We start from the raw sequence: 25411 nt of genomic DNA, 5'->3' as shown, positions 1-25411 counted from the left end.
GCATTATATCACCTTTGATCTCAGCAGTGTCAAATGCCATTGGATCTTGCGTGTCTTGTGACCAGGCATTTTACATTTCAGATGTATCTTTTGGATGAGATGTAACTGCCTTCATGGAAGGGGACGAGAAATTATATTATTATTATAGCGATTATAGCGAAGCAAAGTTGAAGCGATTAAATATCAAGGTTAGTTAAGGTTTTAAAAATTAAAACCTTAACTCACACTGAGCTCTCATATAGTTTCAGAAGACTTTAAATGGAGCACGAGTCATTTGGAATACTACTATAATGCTTTAGTGTCATTTTTTGGAATAAATTAATGTGACTGTAGTTTATCTGATTTTTATGTATTTAATATTGTTAAGGGTTGAGGCGTAGGTTTTGGGTTAGGGGATCTAAAATATCGATATGGTAGTGCAATGTAAATCTGAAGATTGCTGAGCCTATTACAGAATTGTCCAAACTGAGGTGAGAACGAAAAGATTATAATGCAGGCAAAAAAATAGTTTCTCTGATGTTTTTGTCATGAGACTGCCCCTGAGCTGTTCAATAGTTCTATGAAAACATACTAGTTATAGTATGGCTACCACCGGCCTACACTCCCCCTGATATATTTTGATCACACTGGCACCCCTTTTCTTGCATTGCCATATTCAACTCTTTTATATAGGTCTATACCCTTTACCTTATAGATTTGCATGTGTCCTGTCAAGACTCTTCAAAACCTAATGCATTAATTTTAATGACAGCTCCTTAAGTATTTGAGTTGACTCTAAATGATGCCATGAATTTGCACTACTGGTCATGCTATTCAGAATTAAAGGCTTGTTCTATTATCCTCTTAATCAAAGGTCGAGGACCATTAGAAACACTCAAGTGTTAATGTGTTTGTGTTAAATATGCTTAGCCCATATAATTCTCAAGCTGACTGTTATTATTGAAAATTTCATCATAGATCATAAATTCATGCAGAGATAATCCACCTTACAATGAGACACTTATCAGGTAGTTCAGCCTCCCTCATCAAATAGGTTTTATTGTTTGCTCCTTGTACCAACATTCATTTCACAGGGGAATACATGTATTTACCATCCACATTGTGTTCTCTCCCAGCCCTACTGAACTGCTGCCACAGTAAACTCTGGCCCTCCTGGTTACCTACAATGCTCTGATGCATCTTAAAGGTGCAAGATCAGCCTCTGATCAGATGCCATAAGGTCAGTGGTGTGTCACAAGGAAAATAACCTCCTGATGTGTTCTGTAATTTTCCCCAAGGCTCTCCTCCTTTGTGCTGACAGGGAGGGAGAGCTTGTGGAAAGCTTCTTAGCTCTTCACAGATCCACAAAAACCCAGACAGATAATGTGTCTTTTCGGCAAGAAGCAACAAAAGGTCCTGGCACATACAGTATTTATAATTTAATTCTACTGTCTGACTGCTCTGCTGCTCATGCCATTTTTCATGGTGCAAAGACATCACCATTGTGCAGGGTTTGCAGACAGCTCTCAATAAAAGAACGCTAATGTTTACACATATACTTTTGTGGTTGATGCCAGGACGTTATGTCAAACGCATTGCTATGTTTGGAGATAAACTACAGACAGGCATATGGTATTAAGTTTTGTTTGCTGATTCTTTTATTATGACATATGAATCTGAACCAAAACACTGGAGAGTTTGTTTGGATGCAACAACATACAGTGTATGGAAAGCATTTTCACCTCCTTTTTTTTAAAAGTTTAAAAGCTTTTTTACTGTATTTTTCTGTCTGAAGTATGCACAGTTTTATGGTTGCATTTTATTTATTTATGTATATGTAGATGGGATGATTCAAAATCAATCTTTTTTTAATAAATCTGCTTAAACTTTCCCCAGCCAAGCATTTGTTTATCTTATCAGTCATCAGTGCTAAAAGAAGCCCATTTTTAATGTCTGTCAATTTGCTCACTTTTTCAATGTTTAATGCATATGATTTTAAATTTGATTCATGGCTGCTAAGCATCAAACACTACATTTAAGATTATTTTAGGCACTTGCATATCCCAGGGGTTGTTTGTTATTTAAAACATTTGTTATTTTTTATTTATTTATTTATTTATTTATTTATTTATTTATTTATTTAATGACAGTCTCACCAGGCCTTTTTTTTTCTTTTTTTAATTTATTTTTTATTTTTTTTATTTATTTTATTTATAGATTGTAAAGTTTTAACCTTGTTCAAGACTAAATTATAAACTCAATTATAAAAATACAGATAATTACATGATAAAAACTATGATAATCTAAACAAATAAACACAAACCAGTTCAATATTTATTGTATGAAAATAATTTATATATATTTTTATTATTATTGTTTTTATTATTATTATTTATTGTAATTGTAAATATTACAATGGTGGTGTGTATCCAAAATTAGTGTACTTGTTTACCAAGTAAACACATGTGTCAGTGAAGAGCATGCTTGAGACAAATTTGAAGAGTGTGAAAAAAGAAAATATTGAGACATCACTTTCACAACAGTGCCTGAAGTTAAAGAAACACCCCTAAAGGGTTATTGCAAGTATCATAATCTTGTCATGTGAGCCAAGCATGTTAAGACAACCTTGACTTGTCTTTTGTTATGACAGGACTGTTCTAATCCTTTAACCTTGCACAGCACATCACCACTAAAAAGCACTTAGATCATAGTGTGCAAGTAGAAAGCTACATAACATGGATAATCTTATGTTACTGTTGTAAATAGAGGGTGGTAGTAATGGAAGAAGGTAGATGATGCATATACAGTATAGTATACTATGTAGTATATTATGAATGAATGAATGAACGTTATATTTATATAGCGCTTTTCTGACACAACACTCAAAGCACTTTACACAGTTAACAAGGGACTCACCTCAACCACCACCAGTGTGCAGCATCCACCTGGATGATGCGACGGTAACCATAGTGCGCCAGTACACTCACCACACACCAGCTATTGGTGGAGAGGAGAAAGGAGAGTTATTGAGCCAATTAATGGATGGGGATTATTAGGAAGCCATGATTGATAAGGGCCAATGGAGGGAATTTTTCCATATAGCTGCATATACCCAAAAACACACCAATGCATTGAATTAACTCAAAAATAAAGAAAATAGTATATTTCTAACACAGAAGAACACAATGACAATTTCCAAAAACCCTTTTTGTTGCAGAATTTTGTTTTGGGGTTTACTAGAAAAGACAGACTGAAGCAGACTGTTGGAAACTGCTCAGTGATGACAATGAAAATAAGAATTGTCTGCCTGTAGCCTCAACATGATGATATGTCCTCATTTGAATGACTTCGTTTTTTGGGAGCAGGCGAGTGATGTGGGCGATGCACTTCTCCCAAAAAATAATCAGCCAGATACAAAGATACATGTAAACATATTCAATCCCTGGGAAAACCAGCAGTCTGTGAAAGAATGTGTCATGATTTCGACACACTTGACTGGAGGAGTTAGAGATGTAATGTGTGTACGGAACATGCAGGTGGTCTCTTGGTGATTTCTATCATGTTTAAGGGGGAATTTTCTGTCACAATCTGTTTGCATTGCTTTTCACATGATGTGTGGAAGCATGATAAAAATGCTTTCAAGCAATTTGGGATTATCAGCATTGAAATGGTGGAAAATATAAAGCCACAGCCAAAATCTGTATGTCTGTTTGTTCGTGTGTGTGAGTAAACAATGATGTTTTGATAAAATATCGGTGAGGAGTGAGATCTTGTTATGGAGCATACATTATGTCAGCATAGTTTCATAGGGCTGTTTTCCCATGTTTTCTATCTGAAGCTATAAAGACCAACACTTTTACTTCCGTAAAATTTGCTCCATCCATCCAGCCAGCCAGCCAGCCAGCCATTTTCAGCCAAAGATAATGGAGGTATCTGTGTGTGTCTGTGTGTGTGTGTGTGTGTGTGTGTGTGTGTGTGCGCGCGCGCATGCCTGCTTCACCACATCACTGCACACCTATGCCTTGGAAAAGAGAGTAGCAAGGAAACATGAGCCTTTTTTCTGCTGTTAATTAACAGCTAATGTACCTCCGTGCTATATATTTTAGAAACAGTCAGAATAATCTGACACCCTGCACTGACACAACATATTCAAAGTGCATTATGTCAAATTTAGAATGTTCTCCAACACTGACAGAGAACTGGACTGCAATTATTTTGTAAATTAGATGAACTAATATACAGACTTGTTCGACAGTGAGCAATAGAAAGAGTGAGCAAATAACTGGCTGCCAATTTCAGCACCATGGACAGCTAATGTGAAGCTATTTCAGAACCATGGACAGTAAATTCTTTAGAGACCATAAGTACACAGATAAAGAGCAGCATATTATATAGGTTTGCATTAAATGATGGAGAGTACAATGTTTTTAAAGCAACTAAATTATTCTTTAAAACTGTAGAAAACAGTTATCTGCATGTATTTTCTGTGGTAGTTGTGCTATAAATCTTTTAAACAGTTCTGTATCTCAATCACTTCCTCTTCAATCTAATGCTCATTGTTGATTTTACACAGCAAACGATACAATGATTCAAAACATTCTATTAAGTCATAGCAACTCCCTCACATTTCTTTTTTGAGCTGTAATCAATCAAAGGCATGCATACAAATGGCAAGAGAAAGATAAGAACTGTCAAACGATTGTGTGCAATCAGTAATTTGTAAGCTCAGAAACAAACACCAGTCTTGAGCAATCTCTGTCAAAGTGCCCTCTGAATAAATATATATCAGAATTTAGTGTTCGAATGTGATATGCAGTATATTAGTGACCGTGGCTAGCTGTCAAACAATGAAGTTGTCACAAGTTGTCTGTAATGAAGACACTGAACTTGGAATTTTAGAATCATGTAACGTTACAGTCCAAAATCCAAAAGAGTAGTCACATAACAGGCCAGGGTCAAAATCCAAACAGTCAAATCCAAATCGACAGGCAAAAGGGCAAAACCAGGCAAGAGGTAACAAAACCGTGACATGGATAAAATGGTCAGAAGTGTAGGATAAACTGCAAGACTTCGCAAAGCATTGACTGAACCACATGGTCTTCATAGGTCATGTCTAGAAGGTAACCGTCTCACGTCATGATTCTCACGCATGCGCGTTCTGTTGATGCTTTCGCTTCTTTCACAGAGATGTTAAGTGGTGAAACTCATGAATATTAATTAGATTATGCACAGTAAAATATTATTTTAAATTGTCTGTTTTGATAAATAGTCATTCTTGATAACAAATTGAAGTGCTCAAATAAATATTTTACATTATTCATTTGATAACTTCAGCTCCAAATCTGTTGTTGTCTGTCGTGGAATATTGTTAGTTTGTGGTAAAATACAGCAATTGGCTGTGTTGTTGTGAGCTTAACTGGTTGGTTATAGCGCCTGATCACCACTTAGTTTAAAACACATGAACAAATGGAAACTCCTGCTCAAGAACTGGCAATGTTCCCAAACTCCCCTGCGCATAATGGAGAATGTACCATCCACCCAACCACTTAATTGTTATGTTATATACCCAACTTAACCCTTTAAGTTATATGAACTTATGTCAAAATATTACTGTACCCTATAAACATGGGATGCAATATGAGATATATATATATATTTTTAAGTTATGCATGGCATGTGTGATCATTATTGCAGGACACTTAATAATAATAATAATAATATCATCATCTAGAATAAAAAGTTATTTGAAAGGGGTAACAAAGACACCAGGTAGCGTTATAAGATTAAAGAGTGGCTCAACATTTTTTATTAGAAACAGGAAGGAAAAATTGTCCTATAAGAGGGCTCGGGGCCCTCATAGTCACAGGGCCCTGTTGAGGGGGCCTTGTATAAGCTGTGTGGCCTACATATTTAAGCACATACAAACATTTGTTTTCAAAGTTGATGGGCTGTGAGAACTTTAGTAGTCAAGGGCCCCTGGGCACTGGCCCGGTCTGTAATTCACCTATGCATACAGTATCTAAGTAACTTAGTCAATTGGTCTTTTTGAGTCAAAAGACCAATTACAGTAAATAAATGTTTTTTCTCTTGCAGTGGTTTTGCATGCTGGTTAGACACACCTAAATAAAAATAATTTTGTGAATTCCAACCTCCAAACTAGGGTATTTTCATGAATGTCAGGTTGGGCACTTGCATTCTTGATGCTCCATGAATCAATATGTGTTTGTAATTGTAATTTGTAACTGTTTAAATTTAGTTTAAAAGACTGTAATAGGCAGGTTCCATTATGACAACTTACCCCATATAGTGTGACAATATGTGGTTAACGTAGGTCAATCTGTTCAATGAACTGTATATTTTCTATACTATGTACTATAGTTGTATTTATTTATTTATTCTATCCAAGACTTTAATGTATGTGCCTATTCAGAAAATAACTTGTAAATATTCAATTAAAAAAGTGTGACAACTAGCCCTGATCTTTCCTATTTGCATTGTTGTTTTGACTGAGGTCACACTGCTTTCAGAACATAGTTTCTCTACAGGTCATAGTAATCTCAGAGCAAGCAGTGCATCGTGCTGTTACTGTCTCAGAACGGACCATTCTAACAGCACTCTGACCACTCTCTTACATGTTTATGACAGGGAAACTGCCCACATCCTCTCTGAGTTATTGAAATACAGCAGTGCAGAGATAAAAACTGCTAGAGGCTCTTGCCTTATTCTCCAAAGTGATGCTTTTTTTTTTCTTTTCCTTTTCCATTTGTGTATTTTTTTAATAACCTTCCATCCCCCTTTTCTTTTTTTATAGTCAAAGGCTGTGAGGATATCTCTTCCCCAAAGGTATTATTTTGGTTTCTCTTGTGAGACAGAGGGTGAGACAGGCTGAAAGTCTACTCTATGATTGTAATTGAACAGTAAATCTTGCTTGCTTTTTCTTTACCACCTTTTTTCCCCTCTCAGTGATATGATGAAAAATTGTTACTGCCCACAATGCTGCAGGCTTTAAACATTACTCAATTAATAATAATAATAATGATTATTATTATTATTATAAACTTGAATGTTAATTTTCTTTTTGTCCACACATAAAATTTTGGATTTTAATCTTGGGACTGATCTCTTAATCTCATATCCTAATCAGAGGCTCTGTGGGGAAACCAGGTTGTGGCTTTAAACTTCCACGCAAGGCCATTGTAAATGGATAAATTGATTAGTTCTTATTATCACCTGTGCTGGACATGCAGGATCATCTGTTTTGAGCCAACATGATACCTGCATGGCAGAATGGCTATAGCTAATTACTGGCTCCTGGCCCTCTCCAGTTGTGAGATGGCATTGATCAGTCATTTCAGGGCTCCAGCTGTGTGGCCAGGAAATGGTACTGCCCATATGTTCCTCTTCCTTCCCTGCCTGGGATCAGGCAAGACAAACTAGGCAGATGGAATCATACACCGTCTGCTGACAGTCACATGTTATGTGTCTGGCAGCATTAATTAGGCACGGATTATTTCCTCCTAATGAAATCATGGGTTTGGTGGGTTCCACACTTGGTTGCCACTACTTTACTGTTACTTCAATGAAGAACAAAGATTTTCAAACTTTTTGAAGCCAAGGAATAGGGCCCTACTTCCTAAAATAATAATATTAAAAAAGATTGCTATATGTTTTCATGTATAAAATGTATGAAAACTAGTACTATGAATATAATATTAAGTGATATAAATAGAGTGCATCAGTCTGGTTCCGGAAGTAAAAATGCCATTAATTTTCTTTATTAGGTAATTGATTTTTAACCATAACTTGAAGCTTTAAAAACAGACCTATCATAAGCCACACAGTTGTTCACCAATAGTCTTTGTTTCTTTTCTTTTAAGAATTTTAATCTTTTAAGACATACGGGTATAAAAGGAGATGGCATGCATCACTTATTCAGATTTTTTCTTTGGAGCTGAATGCTTGTGTGTTCGTCCTCTCACCTATTGCTACGCTGCTGGTTTTTTACGCCACATATCAGCACTCACCCTCGCATGGTCGAGTATGGTGCTTCCCCTGGGGCTTCGTCAGCCTGAGTCTGCGGGTGCTAAAAGAGTATATTTTCTCTAAAATAGCTCGCTCAAATGCTTGCCGTCTTTTTAAAGATGTCCTTCCGTGTTTGCGCTACTGGATGTGGCCATTATCTCTCCCCTCCGGATACCCATAAAATGTGCCTCGAGTGTCTGGGGCACCAGCACGCTGAGGCGGCTTTCGTGGAAGGGTTGTGTTCTCATTGCAAGAACATGCCCATGAGAACGTTGCGGTCGCGGCTCACTTCCTTCTTCATGAAGCAAGGAGCCACCGCGGCTGCTCCCCACTCTGACTACCCTCGACAGCGGAGCGGCTAAGGGATATGTTGAGCTTCCCCAGGTAGAGCGCACCATAGCGGTGCATTTATGCCCGCAGGGCGCAGCCACCTTGTGAGAACGACCAAGGCTCCCTTCCAGGGCCTGTAAGTTCTACTCCTGACTGATCTGGCCCAGGGCATCTCTCCAGCCCCACCATCGCCCCTGGGCCAGCGCGTGGTGAGTATTACATCGCCGAGTGCCCTCTGGGCCTCGGCACCCACGTGGTCAATAAAAGAGCAGTTTCCTCATTCACTGGACCAGCGCACTCGCAACGGCCAGGCGCTGGAAGTCTTTCCGATCAATCAGGCAAACGCGAGTACCTCATGTTCCCTCTTTCTTCGTCGAGAGACAGCCGGCGAACAGGTAAGTGTGCTGGTCTCTGGGGCCGCTCGCCCACCCTAGTCACCTGCCACCGTTGCGGGCTTGCAGAGGAGCACGTATGGGCTGTCTCCCAGGTGGGGCGCCTGCTCTGCCTGGCCGCGAACTACCTGCCCGGGTAAGTCCAGTCATCCCCCTGGTGCCACTGTTGAGGAGGCTGGAGCCTGGTTAGTGCTCTCCAGCCCCTCGCGGTGGCTCATCAGGAAGATTCGCCTTGGCTACGTGATCCAGTTCACCAGACACCCGCCCCAGTTCAGTGGCATCCTCTCCACTACAGTGAAGGGCGAGGGTGCCTCTGTCCTCCAGGCGGAGGTTGCCACCCTTCTGGAGAAGGGAGCAATAGAGCCCGTCCCCATACCCGAGTTGCGCAAGGGCTTCTACAGCCCTTATTTTATCATGCCCAAGACCTTCAGGCAGAAGGTAGCGGCGCCAGTGAAACAATTTTAGAGGCTCCTGGGGCATATGGCATCCTCGGTGGCAGTTCTCCCCCTCAGGTTGATGCATATGAGACCGCTTCAGCACTGGCTACAGACTCGAGTCCCGAGGTGGGCATGGCACAACGACACCCGGCATGTGACCATCACGCCACAGTGCTGTCAGACTTTCAGCCCTTGGTCGGACCTGCCGTTTCTATGGCCGTTTCTCATGACAAATGCCTCGAACTCGGGCTGGGGCGCCGTGTGCAATGGGCAAGCAGTCTCTGGACTCTGGAAGGGGCTCTGACTCCAATGGTGCATCAACTGCTTAGAGTTGCTGGTGGTATTGCTGGCCCTGAGGAGCCTTCAGCCATTGATTCAGGGCAAGCATGTATTGGTCCGAACCAACAACACAGCAACCATAGCATACATAAACCGTCAAGGCGGCGTACGCTCACGTCGCATGTCGCAACTCGCCCGCCACCTCCTCCTTTGGAGTCAGCAGACCTTGAAGTCTCTGTGAGCCACTCACCTTCCGGGCATCCTCAACCATGCAGCTCTCACGGCAGGTAACGCTTCGCAGGGAATGTAGATTCCACCCCCACATAGTCCAGCTGATTTGGGAGAGATTCGGGGAGGTACAGTTAGACCTGTTCGCCTCCCAATTCTCCTCTCACTGCCCCCTGTGGTACTCCCTGTCCGAGGCCCCCCTCGGCATGGATACCTTGGTGCACAACTGGCCTCGGGGGCTATGCAAGTATGCGTTTCCACCTGTGAGCCTCATTGCAAAGACTCTGTGCAAAGTCAGGGAGGATAAGCAGCAAGTCCTGTTTGTTGTGCCGTACTGGCCCAATCGGACTTGGTTCTTGGATCTGATGCTCCTGACAGTAGCACCTCCCTGGCGCATTCCCCTGAGCCAGGACTTTCTCACTCAGGGGAAAGGCACGCTCCAGCACCTGCAGCCGGACCTCTGGAATCTCCTGGACGGGACGTGGAAGACCTAGCAGGTCTTCCTCCAGCGGTGGTAAACATGATCACTCAGGCCAGGGCCCCCTGTACAAGGCGGCTGTATGCCTTGAAGTGGTGTCTTTTTGCTAACTGGTGTTCTTTCCGTGGGGAAGACCCACAGAGATGCACCGTTGGGTCTGTGCTGTCTTTTCTTCAGGAAGGGCTGGAGAGATGGCTGTCTCCCTCTACCCTGAAAGTGTATGTGGCTGTCATAGCAGCTCACCACGATACACTGGATGGAAGACCCTCATGACAGTGTGACCTGATCAACAGGTTCCTCAAAGGGGCGAGGAGTTTGAATCCTCCTAGACCGTGCCTGATCCCCTCTTGTGATCTCTCTGTGGTCCTACTTGCCCTACAGAGAGCCCCCTTTGAGCCCCTGGAGCAGGCCGAGCTCAGCACTATGTCCCTGAAGATGGCCCTCCTGGTGGCGCTCACTTCCAATAAGAGGGTGGGGGACCTGCAGGCGCTCTCTGTTACCAGCAAATGCCTGGAGTTTGGGCCGGCACACTCTCACGTGATCTTGAGACCCTGGCCAGGTTACATGCCCAAAGTTCCCACCACTCCTTTTCGGGACCAGGTGGTGAACCTGCAAGCACTCCCTTCAGAGGAGGAAGACCCAGCCTTGTCGTTGCTCTGTCTAGTTCACGCCCTGCACATCTATCTGGATCGCACGCAGAGCTTTATACGCTCGGAGCAGCTCTTTGTCTGTTTTGGAGGACAGCAGAAGGAGAAAGCTGTCTTCAAGCAGAGATTAGCCCATTGGATTGTGGATGCCATTTTCCTTGCATACCAGTCTCAGGACTTGCCACTCCACTAGAGGTGTTGCGTCCTCCTGGGCACTGGCAAGTGGGGCCTCTCTAGCAAACATATTCAGAGCTGCAGGTTGAACTACACCCAATACCTTTGCGAGGTTTTATAACCTATGCATAGACCCAGTTTCAACCTGAGTGTTATGCGGTAACAGCAGGTAGACCGGGCGGCCAGTTGGGTGTACCGCTTGCATTGTGCATTTCCCCTTTTTCAAAGGTGATAATGTGCACTTTTTTGTCCACAACTGTTCCCCGTACCCGTGAACTCCGGACGCCTCTTTAATTCTTAAGCATTGTTCGGTGACGAACTTGGCGGAGGAGTAATGCCACCAGGCCCAGTACTCGTGGTATTCCCCTTTTTCAGGTGAGCCTGTGTGCTCGGGCTCCGTGCTCCATGCGTGGTGATTCCCCCTTAGTAATCCCGTATGATGAGTTTCCACTGTTCGGTTTCCCCTTCGGTGAACACTGTGTTTCCCCTCGTCAGAGCTTTCTATGCCTCGGCCACTGTGCTGCATACCCTCTCTGTAGATAGGGTCCTCCTGTGGTATCATTCCATATGTGATCTTCCCCATTGGTAAGTCCATGTGAGGTATGCTCCACATGTTAACCTCCCTCCGGCAGGATGTGGTCTCCATAGTGCTCTCCTTCCTGGAGAGGGAAGAGCACTTCCCAGCACTATTCTAGAAAGTGCTCAGCGGGAGATTGCTTAACAGAAAATTAAGAAAGGCACTGCCGGTAGCCTACTTGGGTAAGTGCCTCCTCCCCCCTTAACGGGTCTAGGGAGACGCCTTACCTAACTAGCTGGAAGGTTACGACGTGGTTGAGCACTTGCTGCGAGGCACGCAGCAGCTTACCCATGTCCACATTTCCGTACCTCGTGACACGGTTCAGCGCCTGCAGCATTTCCTATAGGAACCCCTATTGTCACTACATCGACACAACGTCGAATGAATGACAGACAGGGAACGTCTTGGTTACTGATGTAATCTCTTTTCCCTGATGGAGGGAACGAGACATTGTGTCCCTCCTGCCGCGGCGCTGAACCGGCCGCTGACATGGCCGGGACTCTCTATCGGCTCCTCAGCATAAATCTGAATAAGTGATGCACGCCATCTTCTTTTATACTCGTATGTCCAGGGCAGAGAGTGGCATGCAAATTCCACTCACCAGTTTTCATTGGCCTTTTCTATTTTAAGCAAAGGTGATTGGGGCTCTCAAGATCAAACCCCTAGTGTCACTACATCGACACAATGTCTCGTTCCATCCATCAGGGAACAGAGGTTACAACAGTAACCAAGACATTAATGGCTTAGAATGATTTAATGAAGAATTAACCATTATAAATAATTAATAAATTAATAAATAGTAAATACATATGAAAAAATATAATACATGAATTAATGGGAAAAAACTTCTGGAACCAAGATGGCTGAAAAAGTGGATAGGTACTGTTGTGTTCTGTAGCAGGTGATAAATAAAACACTATTTTCAAAAAACAAAATAATTTTCTATTATTATCCATTGTGCTAAACAATAATAGGAACAGCACATTAGGCATATTTAATTAATCTAAGTGTCAATTTTAACGGCAAATTTCAATTTGAATTTTTTTATTTTTTTTTTTATTTTTTATTTTTTTATTACATTTTCCTTGGGGCCCTAGCACCTCCTTGCGGCCCCCTTGGAGTCCACAAATCCCAGTCTGAAAACCCATAATATAGAACTCATTGTAGGGGTATAGAGGTGGCTGATTATCAAGAATGAAAAAGAGAAAAGAGGAAAAATAGAGTGCCAGAGAGTTGGAGATGAAGTCAGAAGACCATTGTGCAACAACTTGTCCTGCACTTTGTAACATCAGAGAAATGTCATTTATTCTTGGAGTAGGCAGCTGCTTCTCTCGTAGGAGCAGATATCTCACACTCACAGTGGGCTAATCAATGTTGACAAGGCATTTCAAAACTGGAGCGGTGAGTGGGCCACTTGTTCTAAAGTGATCAAATTGGCATGCTCCAGCTGAGCAGTTCTGTTTGAAGATGGCCTTTGATGAGCACTGCTGCACTGAGCGCAAGACTCTTCTGGGGACCCATTCAGCCACTCTCCCGTGGATAGATTTATTTTTCTCTCCCTCACTTGTTCTTTATGCCTTGCTTTCTCCCTCTTGCACCACTATGATCTGTCAGGATAAATACCACATTCTGTTTGGCCCCAACAAATTTCATGATAAAAGTTTCAATCCTTTTCTCTGTGAACAGTGCTCCTTATGCGGTTGCCTTTTGCAGGATAAAGAGTGAGGCTCTCCATTTTAAGTGTGAGACAGGTTTAATGCCACCCCATGCCTGGGTAAAGTGCTAGCAATAAGATTTAGACAGGGCTGGACTCCACTTGTAATCTCAGGAAAGAAAAACAGCTTTTCATCAAAATGGATTTACAGTGCTTTCTGAGCACAATGGGAAAATCTGAAACCCTGCCACAAAGGAATAAGAGGCTTGTCACTCCAAGTACCAATGCTGAAACAGGAGGGTAAAAGATGCGTTTGTAAAAAATGGTTTAAGAAAATTTATGAATTGCATATTGATCTACTACGTATATGTAGCACAGTGTTTTATTAAAAGAGCAAAATAATGTATCAAAATTGCATACGTCTGATAATTCATATTGCAATATATATTGATTTATAAATATATAAGGAATATTACTAATATATTGTGGGCCCCTTACCTGCAAAAGAAATACAGTTTTGAATATGTTTTGGGTCCCCCTGTACCTTTGAGCCCCTAGAATTATTACCACCTTTCACCCCACTAGCTAAGGCCCTGTATGTAAATATGCCTAAAATTGTGTAGGTCCCCCTCGTGCCACCAAAACAGTGCCAATACATATCTCAGAACAGCATTCTGAGATGATATTCTTCTCAACACAATTGTACAGAGTTGTTATCTGAGTTACCGTAGACTTTGTCAGTTCGAACCATTCTGGCCATTCTCTGTTGACCTCCCTCATCAACAAGGCATTTCCGTCCACAGAACTGCCACTCACTGGATGTTTTTTGTTTTTGGCACCATTCAGAGTAAACTCTAGAGACTGTTGTGTGTGAAAATCCCAGGAGATCAGCAGTTACAGAAATACTCAAACCAGCCGATCTGGCACCAACAATATTACACAATATTAGTCTTCATAAAATTTGCCTCTGGCTCAATCACAGCCTCAGTACAACAGTGTAACAAAGGTTCATTGATGAGCAGATAAAGGAGGAAGCGGGAGCCGGTTTCCACGATCCAAGTGAGTCAGATTTTATTTAAATAAAACAGAAATCGCTTTCCAGCAGATATCAAACAAAAGACTGCTTTTCAGAATAAATTGAAACCAAGTCCAGCTTTTCAACAATAATAATAAAAAGTCTCTGATTACAAATACACAGTCTCTGGTGTGTCACTCTTCTCTCTCTCTCTCTGTGAACTGGACGTCTTTTATCTCCACTGACTCTCACTGTGAATATAGAGATGGTAATTAGTCACAATTCATCTCAGGTGGATGTCCTTACTGCTCTCTATCCCCAGATGGGTGCTCGAACACGCCCTCACTTCCACATCCCCCCACCACCCGACTCACACCGGGGGAACCGTCTGGACTGCCCAATCCCCCACCCCCTTTTCTGGAGAGGAAGTCTGTGACAGCCATCTGTGCCCCCGGTCTGTGGACCACCTCAAACTTAAATGGCTGGAGTGCCAGATACCAATGGGTGATCCGGGCATTGGAATCCTTCATGTGGTGGAGCCATTGGAGTGGGGCGTGGTCCGAACAGAGGGTGAATGCTCGTCCCAACAAATAGTAGCAGAGAGAGAGGACTGTCCACTTGGTGGCCAAACACTCCTTCTCTATGGTTCTGTACTTCGTCTCTCTCATAGAGAGCTTTCAACTAATGTACAGCACCAGGCGCTCCTCCTCCTCCAACACTTGGGATAGAACAGCACCCAGCCCCCTGTCCGATGCGTCTGTCTGTAAAACAAAAGGGAGACAGAAATCAGGAGAATGCAGAAGCGGCCCACTCCATAGTGCAGCTTTCACCTGTGTGAAAGATTTTTGGCACAACTCCATCCACTGGACCGGATCTGGGGCTCCCTTTTTAGTGAGATCAGTCAGCGGGCAGGTGATGTTGGAAAAATTATGCACAAACTTTCGACAGTAGCCAGCCAGCCCCAGAAACTGTCTCACCCCCTTTTTGGTCTTGGGTCTCAGGCAGGTCGCGATCGCTGCAGTTTTATCAATTTGGGGTCGCACCTGCCCATGACCCAAGTGGATCCCCACATACCGTACCTCCATCAGCCCAACTGCACACTTCTTCGGGTTTGCTGTAAGCCCTGCTCTTCACAACGACCTCAGAACTGCCCTCAGATGGTGCATGCCACTGCCAATCATTAATGTAAATAATGATATCATCCAAATAAGCAGAAGCATACGCAGCGTGTGGTCTGAGGACTTGGTCCATAAGATGCTGAAACATAGCCGGGGCCACAAACAAACCAAATGGAATGGTCACAAACTGGTGTAATCCAAACGATGTGGAGAAGGCCGTTTTCTCACGTGACATCAGTGTTAAGGGGATCTGCCAATATCCCTTTGTCAAATCCAGTGTAGAGTAAAAGCAAGCTGAGTCCAACTGATCGAGCAGTTCGTCAATACGAGACATTGGATAAGCATCAAATTTCAACACCGCATTGACCTTTCTATAATCCACACAGAACCAAACAGAGCCATCGCTCTTAGGCACCAGAACCACCAGGCTGGCCCAATCGCAGTGGGATTCTTCTATTAAGCCCATATCGAGCATGGCCTTTAATTCTTCCTGTACTACTTGTTTCTTGTGTTTGGGTAAGTGGTAGGGACGACTATGTAACACTACCCCTGGGGTTGTCTTGATGTGGTGTTTTTTGAGGTTATTGTGGCTGGGGAGATGCAAGAACACATCAGAGAAATTATTTTACAACCTGGGAAACTCCGTACATTGTGACAGTGAGTGGTGGTCTCTGTAAAGGACTGGGGTGAACTGATTGGCTTTTAGACTCACCAAACTCCTCCCTCTCTGGAACTACCATCGCCAAGGATATGGGGACCACCTCTCTCCATAGTTTTAGTGGGTTGAAGTGGTAAATTTGATGAGCCCCATCCCTAATTAATTTAATTTAATTAATTTTCTTTATTCATCACACATTATACATTTGCACATATACAGTGAAATTCTTCTTTTTCACATATCCCAGCTAGGCTGGGGTCAGAGTGCAGGGTCAGCCATGATATGGCACCCCTGGAGCAGACAGGGTCAAGGGCCTTGCTCAAGGGCCCAACAGTGGCATCAGGGTCAAGGGCCTTGCTCAAGGGCCCAACAGTGGCATCTTGGCAGTGCTGGGGCTTGAACCCCCGATCTTCTGATCAGTAACCCAGAGCCTTAACCGCTGAGCTAACACTGCCCCGGTATTCATACATTCATACATACTACCTCATAATCAACTTCCCCAACTCGCCATGTGACCTCAAAGGGCCCTTGCCACTTTGTGAGTAATTTAGAGCTCGATGTGGGTAGTAATACAAGTACTTTATCTCCTGGTGCAAATTCCTGTAGCCGAGTACCCCTGTTATACAGACGGGACTGGCATTCTTGTGCCTGTAGCAAATTCTCCTGTGATAGTCGCCCCAGCGTGTGGAGTTTTGCCCTCAGGTCAAGAACGTATTGAATTTCATTTTTGCTCTGTGTAGGTCCCTCTTCCCAATTTTCCTTCATGACATCTAACACGCCATGGGGCTTACGCTCATATAATAATTCAAATGGGGAAAACCCTGTGGAGGTTTGCGGGACCTTTCATACTGCAAATAACAGGGGTTCAAGCCACCTATCCCAATTCCGAGCATTTTCGTGCATGATCTTAAGAATCATATTTTTAAGGTTTATTAAATAATTCCACCAAGCCGTCCGTTTGAGGATGGTACACGCTTGTTCAAATCGATTTAATACCTAATAATTAGTACAGCATGCATAGTGTACGTGACATGAAAGTAGTGCCCTGATCAGAGAGGATTTCTTTCGGAATACCCACTCAGAAGATTATTCTGAAGAGTGCCTCTGAAACAGTACGTGCTGAGATGTTGCGAAGAGGCACTGCTTCCGGGTATTGTGTTGCATAGTCCACTATAACCAACACAAAGCGATGCCCACATGCTGACCGTTCTAATGGCCCAAAGAAGTCCATGTCAACTCTGTCAAAGGGAACCTCGATCAACAGAAGAGGTGCGCAATGGTGCTTTTGGAGTGGCCGGCAGATTCATCAGCTGACATTCGCAGCATGCCGTACACCACCGGCTAACATCCCCGCGAATCCCTGGCCAATAGAAACAAGCCATGAGATGGCTTAGTGTTTTCCCCTGTCCCAATTGACCTGCCATCCGACTATGGAACAACATTTCCTGACAGCTCCTTGGTACTAACAACTGGGTTGTATCTTCTTTTGTCTGAGCGTCCTGAGTCATTCGATACAACCGATTGTTTATAATTGAGAAATACGAATATGTGAGTGCAATATGCGGCTGAAGGCGCTGACCGTCAATTACTTTCACTTGGTCAAACACGTTCTTAAGAGCCTCGTCTTGCGTCTGCTCCAGAGGGAAATCCCCAGCAGGAATCCCCTAAGGGCTGGGGAAGCCGAGGCTCAGGGACCCGGATCACCGTCCACACTCCCATCACTGGGCACTGTTCACGGACGTGTCCCGGCACCCAGCAACTCCAACAGACCGGCCCAAACCTCACGCCCACACCAGTGGCAGCAGCTTCCCCCACCTGAGAGGAAGAATTGGTAGAGCTGGGAGAGAGGGAGACAGGAGTGTTAGTACACCAGGGGAATGGATAGGTAAGAAAGAAGGAGGGGAGGGGGCAGGGGAGGGACGACAGAGAGAGAGGAGGCTCACCGGCCACTGGGTATGCCGCTAAATGGTCCTCCGCCAACTGCACTGCTTCATCCAGCGACGCCGGTCGGTGGCACTGGACCCACTCCGCAGTTCCTTTCGGTAGTTTGGAGACTAATTGTTCCAGTACCACAAGATCGATGACACCCCCGACATCGCTGGGCTCCTCATCCAGCACCCACCGCCGGCAGGCATTGCGGAGCAGTTGAGCGAAGGCAAACAAGTGGCCAACTTCGCTCAGCATCAGGGTTTGGAAACACAGGTGATGCTCTTCGGGACTGTGGCCGACCTGCTGCAGGATGGCTTTCTTCAGCTCAGGGTACCTCAGGAGGTTGTCGACCGGGAGTTGTTGGCCGCAAGTTGGACCTCCCCGGTCAGCAGCGGTAGGAGGTGGATTGCCCTTTGCACCTGTGGCCATTCTAGAGCTTGGGCCGTTTGCTCGAAGAGCTCCGGAAAGGCCTCCGGCTCATCTTGCATCTTTGTCAGCATCACATGGAGGTTCGCTGCTGCCAGGGTCATGGCGTGCGCCCCCCCTGGGGTACCAAGCTCCGCAACGCCTGTTGGTCCTCTTCTTGGCCTCGAAGGAGCGCCTCAAAGCGCTGTTGCTGCTCCGCCCGCAGATCCATGAGGGCCTGGTGTTGAGCCCGGTGGATGCTGGCGAGGGATCGGAACACTTCCTCCAGTGGCAAAGACATACCCTTCCACCTTATCCCGGGTTTCGGCACCACTGTAACAAAGGTTCATTGTCGGGCAGATAAAGGAGGAAGCAGGAGCTTGTTTCCACGATCCAAGTGAGTCAGATTTTATTAAAATAAAACAGAAATCACTTTCCAGTGTTCATAAATTGAAACCAAGTCCAGCTTTTCAGCAATAATCATATAAAGTTCCTGATCACAAATACACAGTCTCTGGTGTGTCACTATCTCTCTCTCTCTCTGGACTGGCCTTCTTTTATCTCCCCCGACTCTCATTGTGAACATAGAGATGGTAATAATTCACAATTCATCTCAGGTGGATGTCCTTACCGCTCTCACTATCTCCCCATACGGGCGCTCGACCACACCCTCACCTCCACAAACAGGTATAAACTGTATATACAGTTTATACCTGTTGTACTGAGGATGTGATTGAGCCAAAGGCAAATTTTTATAAAGATAATATTTTATACAACTGGTCCATACACAAGACATTAATATTGAGTAATTTCCATTTAAGTGACAATATAGCAAGGTATTGTTTATTTTTGCTCTAAAACAATAATAGTTTCATACAAAGCGTCTTTTCTTTTCTTTTTTCTTTTCTGTTTTTCAATAAAATTGTTTAAATTGTGCATTAAGACATTGGTAGCCAAAAGTCTTGCTTTTTTTTTTTTTTTTTTTTTTTTCTTGTTTTACATTTATTATTTTCTCTGATTGCACAATCAGGCAAAGTTAAGTTAATTTTACTGACATACATATTGTGAACATTAAGTTGAATGGAACACTCGGTTGTTGCATTGCTTAGAGGTCCATCAGTCAACTGAAAGCATATTATGCTATCTTTTTAAATAGTTTTCCCTTTTTTAAATAGTTCTGACAGAAAGGCTACGGCATCTCAGATAATCCCCTCCATACAATTGTAGTGAGCAGAATAGCATCTCAGAATTCACAAAATGTCAAACCTTGAGGCAGATGGGCTACAACAGCAGAAGACCACGTCGGGTTCCACTTCTGTCAGCCAAGAACAGAAAACTGAGGCTGCAGTGGGCATAGGCTCACCAAAACTGAACAGTTAAAGACTGGAAAAACATAGCCTGGTCTGATGAATCTCGATTTCAGCTGAGGTACACAGATGGTAGGGTCACTGCAGCCTCAGTCTGTCTGTTCTAGGCTGACAGAAGTGGAACCGCTGTTCTACAGTCTGCTGTTGTAGCCCATTCGCCTCAAGATTCGACATGTTGAGATGCTGTTCTGCTCACTACAATTGTACAGAGTGTTTATCTGTGTTACCATAGCCTTTCTGTCAGCCCGAACCACTCTGTCCTTTCTCCAGTGACCTCTCTCATCAACAAGGCTTTTCCATCTGCAGAACTGCCACTTACAGGATGTTTTTATGCATTGCACTGCTGCCATATGATTGGCTGGTTAGATAATCGCATTAATAAGTAGGTGTACAGGAGTACCTGATAAAGTGGTCAGTGAGTGTATACAGTATACGTATTCCTTTAAGATTTATTTATTTGTCAATTAGTCTTTTAATAAGATGCACTTTTTGCAATTGTTAATGCAGATAAAGTTTTCATGGAAGCAGTATTACAGGAAAAAGAAAACACCACAAGCATCACTATATTGAGGACGCTGGGATGATAATTGAGGAAACTGAAATTGTGGGCCTACCTTGAAGCAATCAAAGACAGACGGAGGAAGAGAATACAAATAAATCATAGGTGAGCTCTCAAACAAAAGTCTGACAAGTCTACAAAAGACAGCAGATAAGGGCTAGGTACTTCTGAGCTGACTTCACAACCCTATTTGGCATGAACTAATTTTGTGATTTGACAAATTACTGAAGCATGTCAATTACTGCAACCAGTCAACCAAGAACAAAAGATTTATACATGTGGATTTTACTTTTCTTCTGGCTACGGTGAATTCAATTCAATAATTTTGTCAAGTACAAAGTTGGAAAGCAGTTTAATGTAACAGGTCCCTTGCTGCAAAACAAACTGCCAGTTGAATGGTTTTTCATCTGATCATCTGCATATTTCATCTCTCTTAAAGATTTTCCTCTGTCCATTGTAAATTATGTAAAAGACCTAGAGGTGTGAAAACTAGCATTGAGCAGTTATTAACATAAACCCCAAAGTGAGCGTCTACATTTGTGTGTTTACCATCTCTCTGTGTGTGAACATCTCCTTGTCAGCTGGAAAACTGACAGCGAGAGAGTGACAGTGGCGCTAGAGCAGAAAGACATGCATGAAGTGTCTCACAGTCACAGCCACAAAAATGGTGACCATGAATACTGCACTCTGCCTTTTAGCTGTAAGAGACAGCAGGGTAGAAAGGAGGAAGAGGAGACAATGAGCTGGATTAGACAGATGGCTAGATAGTGAGGGAAGGCAGAAGAGACTGAGCTGTATAATGGAGAGTGTCCATATGATTTAGCAATGTGATCACATGAGGGTTAAGAGAGTAAATGTTTAACAAGTTCTCATAAATGATTCGTAACTATGTGGACAAGTGCATATTTTTTCACACAAATATACTGTACATCTGAAGATAGGAAGACATTGGGGTTAGGGCTGGGTTAGGGTTACATGACATAATGATGATGTGGACACCACAGTTCATGAATGTGCAATTTTGTAATTATAATTTTAACATCTTATTAAAGTATAATTGAGAATTGAGAGCAAACCCAACAATCTGGTCTCACAATAACGTTATACCTACATTTTTGCAAAAGGATTTTTACGTGGCTAGTTGTACATTTTGCAGAAGTTTCCTGGTGAAATCAACACTAGAGGCACTACAACAACAATGACTTTTATTCCCTTTTTCCCAACTCATAAGTAAAACAGCAGATTCTCAGTTCATAAACACTTTTCTCTCTGTTCCTTACACAATTATATCTTATGAAATCTAAATATTAACAATAGTGCATGGCTTGTCCATTTGGGCTTTATCAAATTGTGCTGTAGCTTAACCATTAGAGTGTTGCACTTGCGATGCAAAGGACCAATGTACTGTTTGAATCCTGAGTCAATACATGAGCTGAAAGTCTCATAGAAGCATTATACATAATTTTATTTATTATTTATTTTTATTTTTTTACATTTGCTTTTAATGCCACTATTGAATAGGTTTAAGTTTAAAGAGGCCCTATTATGCTTTTTTGGATTTTACCTTTCCTTTAGTGTGAAATATAGCAGTTTGTGCATGTAAAAGGTTTAAAATTTACAAAGCACAAAGTCCATGCAAAAGGGAGTTATTCTCTCCCACAGACACTACAAGAAACAGGCTGTTTTAGTCCAGCCATTTCTTCCGTAAAGTATCTACGTCACTATGTAACACATTTGCATAATGCCCGCCTAAGGGCTACTTTGGCCCGCCCTCAAACATAGTTATAGCAGAGGCCAGGATGAGTTGGGTTAGTGTTGTCGCCATGTTGAGAAGATGCTGTTTTCTTCACTGCAAAAGCAACCCTCTTTGTTTGGACTTCCAAAGGCAGATGAATTGAAGTATCAGTGGTTAAAAATGTAATTTCACCACTATTCCTCAGCAGTACAACCACAACCAATGCTGGATTTTCAAGACGGTTACTCCTGAAAGATGGTGCAGTTCCCACTTTGTAGGGACAATCTGGCACTTCAGGATCACAACCTGTAAGTATACTTGATTATTTGTGGATTTATGTGCTACCGAGAGTTCAAATACTGAGTTTTGTGTTGTAGCTACGGTGTACACCCAGTGCACAGCTGTAGGCCTCTGCTAACCTGCTAGCTAATGTTATTGTGTTGAAATAGTTTTGCTAATCAGCTGCGGGCCCACTTTCACCTACAATTGTGTAGAATTATGCAGATTGTTTGTCATTCTTACTATCATGAATAGTGATCAAGTGTGGAGATGGATTTATTTTTACAAACAGTAATTTTATGTCTACAGTCCACAGTAGTGCTCAGCTAACTTGCTATTTAACATTATTGTTTTGGTAAGGGTTTACTATTCAGCTGTGTAGCTAAGCTACAGTCAAAAAAATAAATAAAAAAAAATAAAAACAAAACAAAAAAAAAATTGTTTTTGAAGTTTTTGAAAAAGTAGTTAGCTACTCTACAAGTTACAATCGAAAAGTAGCCAACTACATTGAAGCTACATAATGAGGCAATATTTTTTTTACAATGTTACTATCAAACCAATAATATCAATAACAAAATGTACATTAATAACATTTATTAATTAGTAAATATATTAATTAAAAATATTTAATGTATTTAATTGAATACATTAAATGCATTTAATACATTTAATGAATAGTTAATAATGAACAGTTAATAATGGCCATAAAATAAAATGCAACAACTTAAATTAAAAACAGAAATGATCAGATGCCATTGAAGTCATTTGTATACTACTCCCTTTTCAGTCCTCCTGCTATGCCCAGGTGTAGCCTACTTCCCTAAAGATCAAATTTTTATGACAAACTCTCCTCGGGCTGATGTTTTGCGCTTGTCACATAATATTTAGTATGGATAATATGTGAAAAGAGACTCAGGGCTTGATTCTCCCATCACATATGTTCTTATTTAATGTATTTTCAGACTTTTTTTTTTTGCCATTCACACGCAAGTTTCATCTTTACAGGTCACATACAGAGGTTGCTCTATAAAAATCTCCCGGACATTTGAGGCCATTTTTAAATTGCGGCGTGGTTCAGGTCTAAAAAAGAGGATATGTCCAGGGAAAAGAGGGCTTTTGGTCACCCTATAATAGATTGTCACATAAGAATACATGCCATAATAAATTATTTCATTTATTTTACATGAAAGTATTAGTTAATTAAAAGCTAAGAAATTGGAAAATAAAATAGTTATGCATGATAGGAAGTATTTCTCTCGCTGCTCCCAATAACACACAGATAATGAGATGCAATATAAACATATTTAGAACAGAAAAAAAAAAAAAAAAAAAAAAATCCCTCAAAAGGCAATAACTTTTTGGTAGTTTGGAGACTAATTGTTCCAGTACCACGAGATCCAACTATTTTATTTAAAAAAGCAGGTAAATATGCTGTTTAGTTGTCGATTAACAACAAAGTGTCTAAAACATTGTTTGTTTCATAGAATAGAATGGTGTTCTTTTATTAGTTTTTACATCTTGTAAAAGTAAACAAATTGTGGTTGGTCACTTTACATAATCAGACGATCTCTTCTTATCGTCAGCCATAATAAGCTGCCAGTAGATGGCGGTAATGCGCTATTTTAGTTTGTGATCTGCCGTTACAAAACAACAAAAAGAAAATGCAGCCTGATTGTGAGCAGTAGCCAGAATACTCTTAAAGTTCATCAGATATTTTGTTAGTAAAAGTTTGAGATAGGGCTTTACTGGTTGTTTAGATCAGTGTTACTATCAGAAATAATTAATTATTTCTGTAGTTATTAATTAATATTTAAATTAATTAATTGAATCTAACTCATTAAAACCTCATATGGGACTCCAGTAAATGTAGTGCGCTACGTTTAGGAGCAGGTTTGGTTATTAGCAATATTTAATAATTATCAAAGATAATTATTAATTATTAAAATCAATAGAACATTGATGAGAATCAATGTTAGCTTTTCCTAATCCTTTAAATCAACAATTATCAAAGATAATCGTTAATTGTTAACATCGATGAAACATTAATTAAAATTAACACTAGCTTATTGATCATTCAAATTCAACAATCATCAAAGATAATTATCAATTATCAAAAATCAATAGAATATTAATAAGGATTAACATTGACGGGGCACCACCCTGGAATCAGGGACGAATAACCAGATAGTATAACAGTCTCAATATTAGATTGTTTTCGTAGGAAAATCGACATCTGAAGAATATCGATTTTCAGGAAGAAAAAAAACAATGAATGAAGGCTTGAATTCAAGCACTGACATCCCGTCAGCATGACACAGGTGTATGCAAAACAAACCAAAACACTTCTCTTTGTAATATAAACAAAGTTTATTTATGCAGTAATATAAATTAATAATTAATACAATGCAGTCAATAAACTTCCGACTTACAACTACAAACTAAACAGTGATATGATTAGATATGGAAACCAAAATAATCCTATAACACATGAGGGTGTGTGTGTGTGTGTGTAAGGAGGGACACGCACAAAATGACGGACATGACTCTCGTGGAGAGTATGTCACGCGAGACTTCCGGCCAGAGAATATGGCCGCGGATGTGAGAAACCAGTCAATGGCGTCTACCAGTTACCGCGTGTATCTGCTTGTACGATAGCTTAGGGACAAAGCTGAGGTTTATCATGAAGCTATCTACTAGCCAAAAATGTGTCTGAGAATGTTTGTGAGGGATCGCGCGCATGCGCGTGTGTGTGTGGTTAGTACGAGAGAGAGAGAGAATAAAGTGACGGCCCCAAAGCCAATTTCGCGATCATGGGAGAGGAAGCAGCTGTTAGTTTATCACTCAGAGACACGGTGGACGGCTTGTAAAACGTCCCGCAGTCTTTGATTCTTTAATGGATAAACTCAGTTTGCCGGTCTCACCCGCGATGGCGGAAATGCACAACAGTCCAATGTGGTTGGACCACAATACAGCAAATCAAATTCGTGATTATACCCTGAGTATTAATAATCAGCGGACATGGCGGTCCGTAAACTGTACAACAATAACCTGGGTACACAAGAATAACACACTATAATATTCTATCTCTGCCCAGACGTAAACGTCTTACTTGAATCGCATGAGGATGCAGAATGTGTGTTCATCCGTCC

The 25411-nt window shown here is 41.9% G+C and overlaps 1 protein-coding gene across 2 annotated transcripts in view; it reads left to right on the top strand.

Moving 5' to 3' along the window:
• lingo2 (leucine rich repeat and Ig domain containing 2) overlaps nt 1-25411 on the top strand; it is a 430344-nt gene that overhangs the window by 91264 nt on the left and 313669 nt on the right. The window contains exon 3 of one of the 2 annotated variants that reach the window (XM_051657698.1): nt 1116-1219. The exons of the other annotated variant lie outside the window; for it this stretch is intronic. The gene's annotated coding sequence lies outside the window, so the exon portion shown is untranslated. The remainder of the gene's footprint in view (nt 1-1115; nt 1220-25411) is intronic. 2 annotated transcript variants of the gene reach the window in all.

Source organism: Myxocyprinus asiaticus, chromosome 27 (assembly GCF_019703515.2).
Source record: "Myxocyprinus asiaticus isolate MX2 ecotype Aquarium Trade chromosome 27, UBuf_Myxa_2, whole genome shotgun sequence".
NCBI lineage: Eukaryota > Metazoa > Chordata > Actinopteri > Cypriniformes > Catostomidae > Myxocyprinus > Myxocyprinus asiaticus.
The sequence above is the reverse complement of the archived record's forward strand: the minus strand, read 5'-3'. Positions and strand labels throughout refer to the sequence as shown.